Below are 17,449 nucleotides of genomic sequence, written 5' to 3'. Positions count from 1 at the left end.
AGGCCTGCCTTACAAGAGACCCTGAAGGAAGCACTAAACATGGAAAGGAACAACCGGTACCAGCCATTGCAAAAACATGCCAAAATGTAAAGACCATTTAGGCTAGGAAGAAACTGCATCAACTAACGAGCAAAATAACCAGTTAATATCATAATGGCAGGATCAAGTTCACACATAACAATATTAACCTTAAATGTAAATGGACTAAATGCTCCAATTAAAAGACACAGACTGGCAAACTGGATAAAGAGTCAAGACCCATCAGTCTGCTGTATTCAGGAGACCCATCTCACACGCAGAGACATACATAGGCTCAAAATAAAGGGATGGAGGAAGATTTACCAAGCAAATGGAGAACAAAAAAAAGCGGGGGTTGCAATACTAGTCTCTGATAAAACAGACTTTAAACCATCAAAGATCAAAAGAGACAAAGAAGGCCATTACATAATGGTAAAGGGATCAATTCAACAGGAAGAGCTAACTATCCTAAATATATATGCACCCAATACAGGAGCACCCAGATTCATAAAGCAAGTCCTTAGAGACTTACAAAGAGACTTAGACTCCCATACAATAATAATGGGAGACTTCAACACTCCACTGTCAACATTAGACAGATCAACGAGACAGAAAGTTAACAAGGATATCCAGGAATTGAACTCATCTCTGCAGCAAGCAGACCTAATAGACATCTATAGAACTCTCCACCCCAAATCAACAGAATATACATTCTTCTCAGCACCACATCGTACTTACTCCAAAATCGACCACGTAATTGGAAGTAAAGCACTCCTCAGCAAATGTACAAGAACAGAAATTATAACAAACTGTCTCTCAGACCACAGTGCAATCAAACTAGAACTCAGGACTAAGAAACTCAATCAAAACCGCTCAACTACATGGAAACTGAACAACCTGCTCCTGAATGACTACTGGGTACATAACGAAATGAAGGCAGAAATAAAGATGTTCTTTGAAACCAATGAGAACAAAGGTACAACATACCAGAATCTCTGGGACACATTTAAAGCAGTGTGTAGAGGGAAATTTATAGCACTAAATGCCCACAAGAGAAAGCAGGAAAGATCTAAAATTGACACTCTAACATCACAATTAAAAGAACTAGAGAAGCAAGAGCAAACACATTCGAAAGCTAGCAGAAGGCAAGAAATAACTAAGATCAGAGCAGAACTGAAGGAGATAGAGACACAAAAAACTCTCCAAAAAATCAATGAATCCAGGAGTTGGTTTTTTGAAAAGATCAACAAAATTGACAGACCGCTAGCAAGACTAATAAAGAAGAAAAGAGAGAAGAATCAAATCGACGCAATTAAAAATGATAAAGGGGATATCACCACCGACCCCACAGAAATACAAACTACCATCAGAGAATACTATAAACACCTCTACGCAAATAAACTTGAAAATCTAGAAGAAATGGATAATTTCCTGGACACTTACACTCTTCCAAGACTAAACCAGGAAGAAGTTGAATCCCTGAATAGACCAATAGTAGGCTCTGAAATTGAGGCAATAATTAATAGCCTACCAACCAAAAAAAGTCCAGGACCAGATGGATTCACAGCTGAATTCTACCAGAGGTACAAGGAGGAGTTGGTACCATTCCTTCTGAAACTATTCCAATCAATAGAAAAAGAGGGAATCCTCCCTAACTCATTTTATGAGGCCAACATCATCCTGATACCAAAGCCTGGCAGAGACACAACAAAAAAAGAGAATTTTAGACCAATATCCCTGATGAACATCGATGCAAAAATCCTCAATAAAATACTGGCAAACCGGATTCAGCAACACATCAAAAAGCTTATCCACCATGATCAAGTGGGCTTCATCCCTGGGATGCAAGGCTGGTTCAACATTCGCAAATCAATAAACATAATCCAGCATATAAACAGAACCAAAGACAAGAACCACATGATTATCTCAATAGATGCAGAAAAGGCTTTTGACAAAATTCAACAGCCCTTCATGCTAAAAACGCTCAATAAATTCGGTATTGATGGAACGTACCTCAAAATAATAACAGCTATTTATGACAAACCCACAGCCAATATCATACTGAATGGGCAAAAACTGGAAAAATTCCCTTTGAAAACTGGCACAAGACAGGGATGCCCTCTCTCACCACTCCTATTCAACATAGTGCTGGAAGTTCTGGCTAGGGCAATTAGGCAAGAGAAAGAAATCAAGGGTATTCAGTTAGGAAAAGAAGAAGTCAAACTGTCCCTGTTTGCAGATGACATGATTGTATATTTAGAAAACCCCATTGTCTCAGCCCAAAATCTCCTTAAGCTGATAAGCAACTTCAGCAAAGTCTCAGGATACAAAATTAATGTGCAAAAATCACAAGCATTCTTATACATCAGTAACAGACAAACAGAGAGCCAAATCAGGAATGAACTTCCATTCACAATTGCTTCAAAGGGAATCAAATACCTAGGAATCCAACTGACAAGGGATGTAAAGGACCTCTTCAAGGAGAACTACAAACCACTGCTCAGTGAAATAAAAGAGGACACAAACAAATGGAAGAACATACCATGCTCATGGATAGGAAGAATCAATATCGTGAAAATGGCCATACTGCCCAAGGTAATTTATAGATTCAATGCCATCCCCATCAAGCTACCAATGAGTTTCTTCACAGAATTGGAAAAAACTGCTTTAAAGTTCATATGGAACCAAAAAAGAGCCCGCATCTCCAAGACAAACCTAAGTCAAAAGAACAAAGCTGGAGGCATCACGCTACCTGACTTCAAACTATACTACAAGGCTACAGTAACCAAAACAGCATGGTACTGGTACCAAAACAGAGATATAGACCAATGGAACAGAACAGAGTCCTCAGAAATAATACCACACATCTACAGCCATCTGATCTTTGACAAACCTGAGAGAAACAAGAAATGGGGAAAGGATTCCCTATTTAATACATGGTGCTGGGAAAATTGGCTAGCCATAAGTAGAAAGCTGAAACTGGATCCTTTCCTTACTCCTTATACGAAAATTAATTCAAGATGGATTAGAGACTTAAATGTTAGACCTAATACCATAAAAATCCTAGAGGAAAACCTAGGTAGTACCATTCAGGACATAGGCATGAGCAAAGACTTCATGTCTAAAACACCAAAAGCAACGGCAGCAAAAGCCAAAATTGACAAATGGGATCTAATTAAACTAAAGAGCTTCTGCACAGCAAAAGAAACTACCATCAGAGTGAACAGGCAACCTACAGAATGGGAGAAAATTTTTGCAATCTACTCATCTGACAAAGGGCTAATATCCAGAACCTACAAAGAACTCAAACAAATTTACAAGAAAAAAACAAACAACCCCATCAAAAAGTGGGCAAAGGATATGAACAGACATTTCTCAAAAGAAGACATTCATACAGCCAACAGACACATGAAAAAATGCTCATCATCACTGGCCATCAGAGAAATGCAAATCAAAACCACAATGAGATACCATCTCACACCAGTTAGAATGGCGATCATTAAAAAGTCAGGAAACAACAGGTGCTGGAGAGGATGTGGAGAAATAAGAACACTTTTACACTGTTGGTGGGATTGTAAACTAGTTCAACCATTATGGAAAACAGTATGGCGATTCCTCAAGGATCTAGAACTAGATGTACCATACGACCCAGCCATCCCATTACTGGGTATATACCCAAAGGATTATAAATTTTGCTGCTATAAAGACACATGCACACGTATGTTTATTGCAGCACTATTCACAATAGCAAAGACTTGGAATCAATCCAAATGTCCATCAGTGACAGATTGGATTAAGAAAATGTGGCACATATACACCATGGAATACTATGCAGCCATCAAAAAGGATGAGTTTGTGTCCTTTGTAGGGACATGGATGCAGCTGGAAACCATCATTCTTAGCAAACTATCACTAGAACAGAAAACCAAACACCGCATGTTCTCACTCATAGGTGGGAACTGAACAATGAGATCATTTGGACTCAGGAAGGGGAACATCACACACAGGGGCCTATCATGGGGAGGGGGGAGGGGGGAGGGATTGCATTGGGAGTTATACCTGATGTAAATGACGAGTTGATGGGTGAAGCACACCAACATGGCACAAGTATACATATGTAACAAACCTGCACGTTATGCACATGTACCCTACAACTTAAAGTATAATAATAATAAATTAAAAAAAAAAAAAGAATAAAATATCTAGGAATATTGTTAATGAGAGAGGTGAAAGATCTCTACAATGAGGATTAGAAAACAATGTTCAAAGTAATCAGAGATGACACAGACAAATAAAAAAGCATTCCATGCTCATGGATAGGAAGAATCAATATTAATAAAATAGCCATAGTGCTAAAAGCAATCTACAGATTCAATGTTATTCCTAGCAAACTACCAATGACATTCTTCACAGAATTAGAAAAAAACTACTTTATAATTCATATGGAACCAAAAAGAGCCTGAATAGCCATGGAAATCCTAAGCAAAAAGAAGAAAGCAAAAATCCTAAGCAAAAAGAGGCATCATGGTACCTGACTTCAAACTATACTACAAAGCTAAGGAGGCTGGTACCTACACTTGTAACCAAAACAGCATGGTAATGGTACAAAAACAGACACGTTGACCAATGGAACAGAATAAAGAGCCCAGAAAGAAAGTGACATGCCTACAACCATCTGATACTTGACAAAGTCAGCAAAAACAAGCAATGTGGAAAGGACCCCTATTTAATAAATGGTGATGGGATAACTGGCTAGCCATCTACAGAATATTGAAGCCATCATGTTGTCAGCTGGTTATTATGCAGACTTGAATTTTTGTTCTAAAATTTGGACAGGAAGGCCCAAACAGAGCTTCCCAGCTTAGCAGGAGTGGAAGCACAATAGGAATACATCAATTATAACTGATGAACTGCTGGATGCTCAATGTGGACTAACTTGGGAGCTGAAACTCCATGAGGCCCAGTCTTGGGGAGAGGTCAAACACTTGCATGGCTTTTACCTCAAAGTGTCCTACCAGGTACTTAGTGTAAAGAACAGAGAAGAATCTTCTTGTGCTTCTGGTTAGGGAAGGTAATATAACCATTTTTGAAAGACTCCAGGGCATTCTGTTATCTTTAACAAAAAAGTCTTCCCTCAAGGGAAACTATGTTTTTCTGATTCTGATTGATTCTGATTGATTTGGATAATATCAAAACCTAACCAGTCTTGGAAAAGGTCAGTACGTAACTCTACCTTCCTCTATCCTTTCACGTGGGGAAATTGATATTCAGCTACATCTCTCTCTAGTATCCTGCCTGACCTAAGTTCAAGTGAGGGCTAGGAAGCACTTGCAAAGTTGATAACTGAGGAGTACAAGTTGCTAAAGGCTGAGACCTAATTGTGATACTAGAGGATGTTTCCCCTCACTCTACACTACCATCAGTTGAATCAGGATCCTGTATGCTAACAGGAGATTACAGCGAATGAACTGCTGAACTGTAAACCTCAGACCCTATTTAAGAAGTGGTGTTTAGGAAGACACAACAATAATAGGGGAGACCAAAACAAGGACATTAGAGGAAATTTCAGCCTTTGACACAAATAGCTACAGCAAACAATAAATGCAGCCTAACTTCTAGTGAGATAAACATAATACCTTACATAAAAGGCATATTTACAGCTATCAACAAAAAATTACAATGTAATTACAAGCAACAGAACAAGATTCAAATGTGGCAGAGGTTTTGGAATTATCCGATCAGAAATTTAAAAGAACGATGATTAATATTATAAGGACTCTAACAGGAAAAGTGTACAACATGCAAGAATAAATGAATTTGATAAGCAGAGAGAAGGAATTTCTAGGAAAGAATGAAAGGGTAATGCTAGAAATATAAAATACAGTAATAAAAGTTTTAAAAATGTCTTTGATAATTTCATCAATATACTAGGCGTGTCAGAGGAAAGAGTCAGTGGGCTTGAACACACGTCAATGAAAACTTCCCAAACTGAAGAGCAAAGGGAAAAAAAAGGGAAAAAAAAGAGAACAGAATATCCCCAAAGTTCAGGACAACTACAAAAGGCATAACATTACACATAATGGAAATACCAGAAAAAGAGACAAGAGAGAAAGGAAAAGAAGAAATATTTGAAGTTTAAATAATGACTGATATTCTTCCAAAATTAGTAACAAGCCAAATCACAGATGCAGGAAGTTCAGAGAATACCATGCATAGTAAATAATAAAACATCTATACATGGGTATATCAAATTCAAAAGCAGAAAATCAAAGACAAAGACAAAATGTTGCAAGAAGCAACAAAGGAGAAAAGGAAACTTAGCTAGAGAGGAACAAGGATAAGTATTACATTAGGCTTCTTTTCAGAAACTATGCAAGCAAGAAGGGGGTGAAATGAAATATTTAAAATTTTGGAGGATAAAGGCTCAGGCACCATTCACTCTTCCTTGTTGCAGTAGACACTGGTTGAGATGTTAGGTCTTTCAGCCCTGGAGTTCTGCCTATGTGTGCTGCTGTGTTGTAGCCAGGTCAACTCAAAGAGATTCAGGGACTGGGAGCGGTGGCTCACGCCTGTAATCCCAACACTTTGGGAGGTCAAGGCAGGTGGATCACGAAGTCAAGAGATCGAGACCACCCTGGCCAACATGGTGAAACCCCGTCTCTACTAAAAATACAAAAATTAGCTGGGCATGGTGGTGTGTGCCTGTAATCCTAGCTACTTGGGAGGCTGAGGCAGAGAATTGCTTGAACCTGGGAGGCCAAGGTTGCAGTGAGCCAAGATCACACCACTGCACTCCAGCCTGGTGACAGAGCGAGACTCCATCCCCGCCCCCCCAAAAAAAATCCATAACTGATCAAAGGTGCTCCAGGTCATGTAAGGGATAGGATTCAAACCCAGCTCTGTCTGATTCTAGAATCTTCACTCATGAGACAAATGCATATTTGCTTGTATGTGAGGTAGTTACATGCTAGACACACACTTTAAAAATGATAGATTAGGTGGTAGATGGATGGATGGATAGATAGATGATAGATAGATAGATAGATAGATAGATAGATAGATAGATAGATAGATAGACAGAAAGATAGAAGATATAGAGAGTTATAGGTTTATGAACTAGATAGCCAAGGAATGGAATATCAAGTATATGTGATTTTTGCTTGGCCAGCATATTTTCAAAGTTTTTCTGTAAACATACCCAGGCATTTTTCTTTGAGAAACACCCCTACCCTATTGAAAGTGGGATATTAGAATACCTATACTTGTCCCTCCTCTTTCTCATACTCGAGTCATGTAGTTTTTTTTGGTCCAGTTGTTATTTTATATTTTACATTAAAATTACTTATTTTCTGAGTCTTAATTACTATCACTTATGTATTCACTTAGACTTAAATCCTTATTGCTTTATTTGCTCAAAACTATTTCAAGTCTTTGAAATTTTTCATTAGATCTTTATTTTATTTTGCTGGATTATATCCTTTAATCATTTAATCAATCAAAGAAGCTCCGAGGTAGCCTTCTGTGCCCTGTTATTTCTTAGACAATCCTTATTTTTTCCTCACTTTCAAGCATAAATGTTCTGTTGGGACATCTCAGAGTTTTTAATATGTTAGTGTGCATGGGGGTCTACCAGAAGGCTACGTTTCTAGTGCCTCCTAAACTTAATGGTCCATGAGATCTTCTCACTCTGTTTTTGCTCCTCAAAGCATCTAAGAGAACTAGGGTTCAACTGAAACACTTTGGGAAATACCAATATAACCCACTTTGAAAACAGGAGATAATAGTAGATGTGACTTCTGGCATTTGGTTGGGCTTGGCCAGTGGCAGGAACTGGAGAGTAGGAGGAGAGCAAGGCCAGAGGATTTATATAGGCATGGGTGATTCACCTTCCTATGGTGATTCAAAATAAGAAGTACATATCCTACACCCATTTTTAACGGGGTTGTTTGCTTTATTCTTGTTAATTTATTTAAATTTCTCACAGATTCTGGATATTATACTTTTGTCGGATGAATAGCTTGTATATATTTTCTCCCATTCTAGGTTGTCTGTTTACTCTGTTGATAGTTTCTTTTTGCTATAAAACAGCCCTTTTGTTTAAGGAGGGCCTATTTGTAAAGTTTTGTTTTTGTTGTAATTGCTCAAAAGAAGACATACATGCAGCCACCAAGCATATGAACAAATGCTAAACATCACCAATCATTAGAGAAATGCAAGTCCACAATGAGATACCATCTCACACCAGTCAGAGTGACTCTTACTAAAAAGTCAAAAAATAACATGCTGGTCAGGTTTGCAGAGAAAGTGGACCACTTACACACTGCTGATGGGAATGTAAATTAGTTCAGAGATGGTGAAAAGTGGTTTCAAAATTTTTCAAAACACTTAAAACAGAACTACCATTAGACCCAGCAATCCCAACACTAGCTATAAACCCTCCAAAATATAAATTGTTCTACCATAGAGATGCGTGTATGCATATGCTCATTGCAGAACTATTCACAATAGTAAATACATGGAATCAACCTAAATGCCCATCAACAGTGGGCTGGATAAAGAAAATGTGGTACATATACATCATGAAATGCCACATAACCATAAAAAAGAATGAGATCATATCCTTTGCAGCAACATGGATGAAGCTGGAAGCCATTATCCTAAGTGAACTAACACAGAAACGGAAAATAATATACCACTTGTTCTCACTTATAAGTGGGAGCTATACAATGGTTACACATGGACACAAAGGAAAAAGCGATAGACACTGGGGCCTACTTGAGGGTGAAGGGTGCAAAAAGTGTGAGGATAAAATACTACCTATTGTATATTATGCTTATTACCTGGGTAATAAAAAATGTGTACATCAAACCTTCAGGACATGCAATTTACTCATATAACAAACCTGCATATGTACTTGCTGAACTGAAAATAAAAGTTGGAAAGAAAGATGAAACAATAAATAAACTCAGAGAAGTGAGTCCAGAATTTGTGATGCTTTTATTAAAGAGCATTTTCTGATTCTGGTAGATGTAGTGTGGTATCTAATTGTGGTTTTAATTTTCATTTTCTTGATTACTATTAAGGTTAAACAAAAGATGTTTTTAAATATCTTTTGGGCATTTGGATATTCTCTTTTGTGAAGTGTCTGGACAAGTCTCTTGAACAATTTTCTGTGGAGCTGTCTCTTTTACTTAATGCATACAAAGATTCTTTATATATTCCGGATATATGTCCTTTCTTAAATATATGTATTAAAAATACCACCTAATCCTCTGTGGGATGTGAATTTTTGCTTTATATGTTTAGGAGGTCTGATATTAGATACATACACACTTAAAATGATTATCTCTTCCTGAAAATTGAACTATTTTTATAAGTAAGAAATAATCTTTTTGTTCATCACTAACATTTTTTGCTCTAAGGTCAGATTTGATACGTTTTTTGGTTTAGGGTTTGCTTGATATATTGTTTCTCATCCTTTTATTTTACACTTTTTGTATGCATTAAAATATACCACTTTTAAATAGTAAGTATTTCACTTTTGAGTTTTTAAGATTTTGTCTGAAATATTTATACTTTATTACATATAATATATTTATTCACATAGTTAGGATTAAATCTACCATTACACAATTGGCTTTCCTGGAGGAAATGAAAGTTCTAATTCTTATTTAAATTTAATAAATCAAAAGCACATGCTTTAATTTTAAGATTAAAAGAAAACACATAGTAAAAGACTTTATAATTATTAAATTAATTGGAGGGAGAAATAATGCAATAAAGGGGAGATAAAGGTATGTAGAACCATTGACCAAAATATAGAAAACATTTTTTTGTTTGTTGATTTGTTTATTGTATTTAGTTTCTCTATTTTACAATATTGGTTTCCTTAAATATTCAGTGTCCATTTACACTTTCATTTAGTAATTTCTCTTCTCATGTCAGGCAGTGTAGGTCCTGCTTACTGTAGCCTACATCTGGTGACTGTGAGACAGGAGTGGGGATGAAGCCAGGTTATAAATACAGATTGACTATGATCCAGGTTATAAATACAGATTGACTATGATCCAGGTTATAAATACAGATTGACTATGATCCAGGTTATAAATACAGATTGACTATGATCCAGGTTATAAATACCGATTGACTATGATCCAGGTTATAAATACAGATTGACTATGATCCAGGTTATAAATACAGATTGACTATGATCGAGGTGGGAGAAAGCCCCTGGCTTCTCCAGACTAAGGTGACCTCTGTGTCTTCATCATCAGAATTCCAGCTCTATAGAGTGAACTCAAGACTTTCATTTAGTGATCAATTCCATAATCTTCTCTGCTTTTTTCTTTTTCTTTATACCCTGTTAATTGAAAGTTAGATGTGATTCTTGTCTCTTTCCTGGTTTTTTTGTTTTTGTTGTTGTTGTTGTTGTTTTTGACACAGAGTCTCGCTCTGTTGCCCAGGCTGGAGTGCAGTGGTGCGATCTCGGCTCGCTGCAAGCTCCACCTCCTGGGTTCATGCCATTCTCCTGCCTCAGCCTCCTGAGTAGCTGGGAGTACAGGTGCCCACCACCACACCCAGCTAAATTTTTGTATTTTTAGTAGAGGTGGGGTTTTACCCTGTTAGCCATCTTTCCTGTTTTTTACTCAGAGCTGGCACTCACATTCTGTATACTTATCTAGAGCAGAACCATAATTTTGCTCATAAAACAGTTCTCATATTTTGTTTTTGGAATAAACACCTTGTTATGTGATGCCTGTGTGAGGGAAAGAGGATCAGTTGGCCCAGTTTTCCATCATAATTTAAAAAAGCAATTACCTTAATAACTGCTCAGGGCTCCAACCTCCTCCCTTGCTGCTTATAGTTTTGACACTGAACTTGAGCTCTTTCTGATTTGCTCTTATTTGCATAGTAGTTAGTTTTGTTAAATGCTTACTTTGAGGTAGGGTGATTTTATTATAAATAAATATATATATATTTCTCTGTCGAATTTCATGTTATTGTTCTCTTGAAATTGTTATCTACTAATAGTAACCTGATAATGTCTCATTTCACACCATATGGAGTAGGAGGAGAGATTGATGCCTGTCCTTAGTATAGAGTTTCAACCTCTCTTAGGAAGTCGTGAAACTCTGTACCCTTGTCTTCTGCAATGCCACACTTTCCGAGCTTGCCTGCTGTCTTCCTTACCCTCTTTTTCATAATCCTCTGGGAACTCTTATTTCTGATAAACTGTTTCTATTCTCTAGAAATAGGGTTTGACATTTTCTGCCTCCACACACAAGCCTGGGTGACCTCATCCCTCTGGATGAAGAATGGTTGGGTTTACCTCTATAGCCATGGTCTCATTCCCTAGCTCCTGCCAGTTATCCAATTCTTGTCAACTTTGTTTGAAGATGCCTACACAACTCTGATTAAATACGTTCAAAATTTTACTCTTTGTTCCTGCAGTTCTGTCCTGGTTCATGTCTATTGCCTTACTGAATGGCTCTATCTCTCATTCAGTTTCCTAACCCAGAATCTGAGTGTCATCCTTTTTTTTTTTTCCTCCTGATTTACATATTCATTATACCAACAAGTACTATCATTTCTTGTTCCTAAACAGCTTTCAAATCCATTCATTCTCTCCAACTTCACTAGCATCACAGGTAGTTCAGGTAACCATCATCCCTTCCCTAGAGAACTGCCTCTACCTTGAGCCTAACTCTCTAATTTTATTATTATTTTTCCCTGTTGTTTGAAACCAGGACAATATTTCTGAAATATAATCTATTTTAATTTTGAGAATTATAATTTCAGATTATAGACCACATAGTTTTTGGAATTAGGCAAAACCGGATTTCAATCTCATCTATACCAGCTATAGGAGTATCTCTGAAACTCTGACAGAGTTTCAGTTTCTTCTGAAAAATGGAAATAATAATGTTACCTTCCTTCATTCTCCTTCCATTTGTGTGTCTTTTGTCTTGTTTCCAATTAGATGTCCCTTTATCTAGGAAGTCTCCTCTGCCAACCCAATGTTGGGTTCATTGATCCTTCTATGAGCTCTCTTAGGATACCCAACTTTACCTTGCAGATCACTGATTATAATGGCTTATAACGATTTATTTGCTCATCTATATTGTCACTTTACCTTGCAGATAACTGATTGTAATGGATTGTAGTGATTTATTTACTGGTCTGTTTTTCCAAGTAGTCTATAAACTCTTTGAGTGAAAATTATTTTTTACCATTTTATCAGAAGCACAGGGCACACTGCTTGGCTTATAATAGTTTTTCTAAAGAAAATGCTGAATGAATGAAACTGCACGCCACTTTGCTTTCCTCCTCCATGTAAAGTAAACATTATTTTATTTTATAAATGAATCATAAGTTCAGGAGATTAACAAGGTCATGCAAGAAATGATTGCCATTGGTTTTATCTTAGTCAAAGGCCAGCTTGTTCTATGATACCAGCTGCTTCCTTCACTTAGAAAGGCGCTGTTTTATTGCCGTACAACCAACTTGTTGCCATTTTATGGCCACTCATGATGAATCTCTAAAGGTGGAATTTCATGTAAATAAAACATTTAAGTTGTGTATATTAAGGTCGGTGCAAAAGTAATTGTGATTTTGGCCATAAAATAATGGCAAAAACCGCAATTACTTTTGCACCAACCTAATAAAATAGTAATAGTAGCTCTCCAGGAAGACACGAGCACTATGGAAATGTGTGACACGGTGAAAGGGGGTATTTACAAAATACCATTTACTTAGCTTGTGTATATAATGACCTTTGAAGAGGGTCTTGCATACAGTAAATCCTCTACCACTGATACCCACAGTAATTAGTAGCATTATTTTCATAGGAAAGACTGTATCAGGCAGCCGCTGCTTTTTCAGCAAAATTCAGAATAGACATCCGCACCCATACTGAGAACACAAAATCAGTTATGCTTCCGATATAAAAGAGGAACTAGTTGTGGGTCTCAGAAATTCTCAGCACAGCCTTTAAGTTTCCAAACATCTACTAGAAGAGGAATGCAGATTTAAACTGAGTGAGGTGTGGAGTGGGGGAAGCTGACTGGGTCTGGACCAAAGAACTTTGAGGAACTTGCCCAGAGCCCTGCACGCATCAGACCTACCGCAGACACTGCAGGCCCGAAGAAAGGTAGGCCCAGGGACTTGCCTTCCTAGGCTTTCGGGCTGATGGTTTGGTTCACTTCCCGGGTTTAGGATTTCTGGGAGTGGAATGAGAAAAAAAAATGAGGCCACTTCCCATGACACAAGCTGGTAGTCAGGGTTGGGGTGGGTTGCGTGCACCTTTAAATGTGCATTTGGTGAGGGGATGAGAACCGTCTTTGCTACAGTTGATGGGAGTTAGAAAAGCCTCCTCAAGGCTGACATTGGAGGCTGCATAAGGTTGTTTAGTTACTTTTGTCCCCTAAGTCCTCAGGATTCCAAAACACTGAAAGCAACATTTTATACTTTTGACTAGTTACCTCATCTACTGTTAATGCCCTTCCTCCATGGTCTTTATTCTCTGTGTCTGACTGGTTATTTTTATAATTCAGGATTTAAGAACAGATGTATCGCATGCAGAATTTGGTGTACATGGACTAGGGCACAGGCAGGGTCCCCAGCCTTGTACATTTAGATGGGCTGTAACCTGACCTAGTTCTCCAGTGGTCTTTGGCACTATTCATGGGGCACCCAGGCAGTAAACTGAGGCTGCTCATGATAAAATCTACTAATGAAAAACGCCTTGTAGACTTTTAGCATTCTTAGGATAAGAAAGAAGCTTGTAAGTAGTCGTGGCCATTGTAATCTTTTCCCAGATGAAGTAAGTGAAACCCAGAAAAGGGAAATAATGTACCCAGAATCACACAAGTTAATAAAAGGGCTGGGAGCAAACAAACAAACAAACAAAAAAGAATTCTTGGTTCCTAGTCCAGGCCTTTTCACTTCCCGTGCCACAATTTCTGCATCCCCATCATCCTCCTAAAAACTATCCAGATTCAGGCCTCATTTTGGGTTTCTAGTCTATTTGATAACTTTGCCAAGAAAAAGGGGATGACCATGTGTACCACTCTCCTCATGCTCTCTCCTTGTGATTGTGGCAGGGGGTGGGATGGGGCGGGGGGGATGGTAACATTAAAAATGAGGAAACAAGAGACTGGTGGTGCTGCTGATCCACAAAGAGACTGGGGCCAATCAAAGAGGGAAGGGTGGTCTAGGTTCCCTCACCTCTTTTTGTTGTTGTTGTTGTTGTTGTTGTTGTTGTTGAGACGGAGTCTCGCTCTGTCGCCCAGGCTGGAGTGCAGTGGCGCGATCTCGGCTCACTGCAAGCTCCACCTCCCGGGTTCACGCCATTCTCCTGCCTCAGCCTCCCGAGTAGCTGGGACTACAGGCGCCCACAACCGCACCCGGCTAATTTTTTGTATTTTTAGTAGAGACGGGGTTTCACCGTGGTCTCGATCTCCTGACCTTGTGATCCGCCCGCCTCGGCCTCCCAAAGTGCTGGGATTACAGGCGTGAGCCACTGCGCCCAGCCTCCCTCACCTCTTTATCCGGGGGTTGGGGAAGACATTGTAGTTGTTAAGAGCCTGATGCATATAGGTGATGGTACAAAACCAAGGTTTCAATTCTTCTCCAACCCAGAATAAATGTCCCTCATATGTATCCAACATTCTCAGCAGTTTTAAAAAAATTGAATAGAGAGAAGTCAAGCCCTGGATGGTAAAATATTTTTGTCCTTGGGGACTTTATGTACTGTAGATAATTAACACAAGGATTTCTGTGGTGGAAAAACAGGAGGCAGTTATATGAACTTATGGCCAGAGTTCCTTAGAATGACAAAGCACCAGCCTTGAAGGACCAGAACCTGACCTATGTTATCAAAGAATTATGGGAAAGCAGAAGAGTCAGTTATAAGCTTTGCTTTGATATAATGGCTCTGCCCTGGAGGAAGCTTACAGTCTTGACAGAGAGGCACTAAACACAGAGAGAGAACCACCAGTGTGTTTGATAAGACAGACCCAACATGTCCTAAATTCTCAGTCTGAAGGTGTGTGTGCCTGAGAGATTGAGGCAGAGGTTCTTTTACATTAAAGAAGAATAAAGTACACATTTCGATGGACTAAGAAGAATCATCTTTAGTCACTTTCCAAATAACTTTGACTTTTGCAATGTAGAAGTAACATAACACAGATTTCTTAGACCCTTGGTTACCATCATAGGTTGAGTGATCCACGTGTGCGCAATGGTGGAGAAGTGGGGGAACAGTGTCTGAAAGAAGATAGAAACTATGCAATGCTGTTTGTGTGTGAGAAGATTAGATGATGTGGTGCGTTTGTTTTTGTTCTTACAAGGTGGTCACAGGAGGGATGGAACATTCCTGCAAATGGGTTCAATATATGCAAACGTCTCAATATAAGAATGAAATCACTTCTTTGGAACAACTTAAGTAAGACAAATATACTTGGGGCTTTAAAAATTAAAAGGAGAGAGATTTGAGGTAAGACTACAACAATAGATTTGTGCTGAAGTAGCAGAGGTTTTGTTATCAACATTAAAAATTTTAACTCTATGCTAAGGGTGGTGAAATGTAAAAGAAGGCTTTTAAAGGGGAGGGTGACTCAATTGATTTTATATTTGGTCATTCTGGCTACAACATCAGGGGTGGACTGAATATCCAAAGCCACAAATGGACACAGGGAACAGTCAGAGGCTATGACGAATACTTCTGATGAAAATAGGATAATGGTTTGCCTTGAGAAGATGAGAGAAATACACAGAGTTGAAAAATGGTTGTGTAGGATTAAGATGAGATTGATTGAACATAGAGGGTAGGCAGCAGAAGAACTAATGACAAACTACCAGATATTTTTGAGACAGGGTCTCACTGTGTTGCCCAGGCTGGAGTACACTGGCACCATTGTGGCTTACTCCAGCCTCGACCTCAGCCTCCTGAGTAGCTGGGATTACAGGCGCCCACCACCACACCCAGCTAATTTTTGTATTTTGTGTAGAGATGGGGTTTCACCATGTTCCCCAGTCTGATCTCAAACTCCTGGGCTCCAACAATCCTCCCACCTTGGCCTCCCATAGTGCTGGGATTACAGGAGTGAGTCACAATGCCTGACTTTAAACTTCCAGATTTTTAACATGGATAGTGTAGTTAATTGCTGGGCCTTCCACCAAGAAAGGACACTTGCAGTCCCATAGCATTAGGGTTCCTGTTCCCTTTAGCTCTTGCCACTCTTGATTAGGGACTACTTGCAGGGCTCTGAAATAATCTCCACGTACTGTTCCTTGTGCCACCTTACTTTTTTGAAAGAGAAATTTTGAGGAAGACTGGATGTCTTCTATTTAAGTCTTCTAAGGTTTGAAATAAAAGTTACCTCTTCTCCGTTCTGGAACAAGTAGGTAAATTGTCAATTTCTGGGCTTTATTAGAATGACTTTAAATTAAGCCCAGAGAAGGACAATTCCCCTAAGTGTAACAAAAATCTAAGGATGTGGATTAAATGTAAGACCCAAAACAAGACCTATTTTATTTTAGCCATATGCTCCAAATCTAAATTTTGTGTTCCGTCCAGGGAGCGCTAAAGTGTATATATAGGTCTGAATATACCTACTCCATAGCATATATATGTAACCCACCTCCCAAATTCCATTATCATTGGAACAGAGACTGCAAGAGGAAGAGGAGGGCCTCTTGGCCCACCTCTACATAGTCTTGTACCTAACTTATTCCAAATTGGGTGGTTTCCTCCTTTTAGCTATTATAGATAATGCTGCTAAGAAAATTAATTGTACAAGTTTTTGTGCAAACAAAAGAGATCTTCTATTCACCAGACTAGTGTAGTGGATCCCCTTAAGCAAAAGAGTTCCGGAATTACAGCACCTGGATTTAAATTTTGGCCCTGCCACTGTTTACTCAAGTTACTTAATCTTGTGTTTTTATAATTCTGCCCTGTGAATAATAGAGTATATCTCTCAGGGGAATTTAATGATGAAATAACACATATAAAACATTTAAACCAGTGCATGTCACTTAATAAATGCTAAGTACATATTAACTGTTATTACTGATATTCCTACTATCACTTACTCATTTCTGGCTTGAAGTATAAAACATAAACTTCCTTTAACACTTCCTGCCACTCAAAGGCATGCTAGACAGGGACTTTATTTCTGTCATGACCCTGCTCCAACCTGCTCCTGTCTTGGGGCAAGTGGAAAAGCAGATAAAAGGGGTCTATATAACTGGAGAGAGCATGTTATTCATGGTACTGTGTTGTTAGATGTTGACACTTCCTCTCTTTTGCAGTTTGTCTCAAAGATTGGTCAGAAGAGTCAGGATTGTACTCTTTTTTTTGCTCTCATGGAATAAGTTAGATACAAGACTATGCAGAGGTGGGCCAAGAGGCTCTCCTCTTCCCCTTGCA

At 38.6% G+C, this 17,449-nt stretch overlaps 1 protein-coding gene across 5 annotated transcripts in view; it reads left to right on the top strand.

The window, feature by feature from the left end:
• MS4A4A (membrane spanning 4-domains A4A) overlaps positions 1-17,449 on the top strand; it is a 127,164-nt gene that overhangs the window by 86,828 nt on the left and 22,887 nt on the right. The window contains exons 1-2 of one of the 5 annotated variants that reach the window (XM_077962777.1): positions 13,030-13,168; positions 15,369-15,514. The exons of 3 other annotated variants lie outside the window; for them this stretch is intronic. The gene's annotated coding sequence lies outside the window, so the exon portion shown is untranslated. Of the gene's footprint in view, positions 1-12,989; positions 13,169-15,368; positions 15,515-17,449 lie in introns of those variants that run through there. One more of the 5 variants, XM_001086549.5, reaches the window with a different exon arrangement.

This window comes from Macaca mulatta, chromosome 14, assembly GCF_049350105.2.
Source record: "Macaca mulatta isolate MMU2019108-1 chromosome 14, T2T-MMU8v2.0, whole genome shotgun sequence".
Lineage (NCBI taxonomy): Eukaryota > Metazoa > Chordata > Mammalia > Primates > Cercopithecidae > Macaca > Macaca mulatta.
The sequence above is the reverse complement of the archived record's forward strand: the minus strand, read 5'-3'. Positions and strand labels throughout refer to the sequence as shown.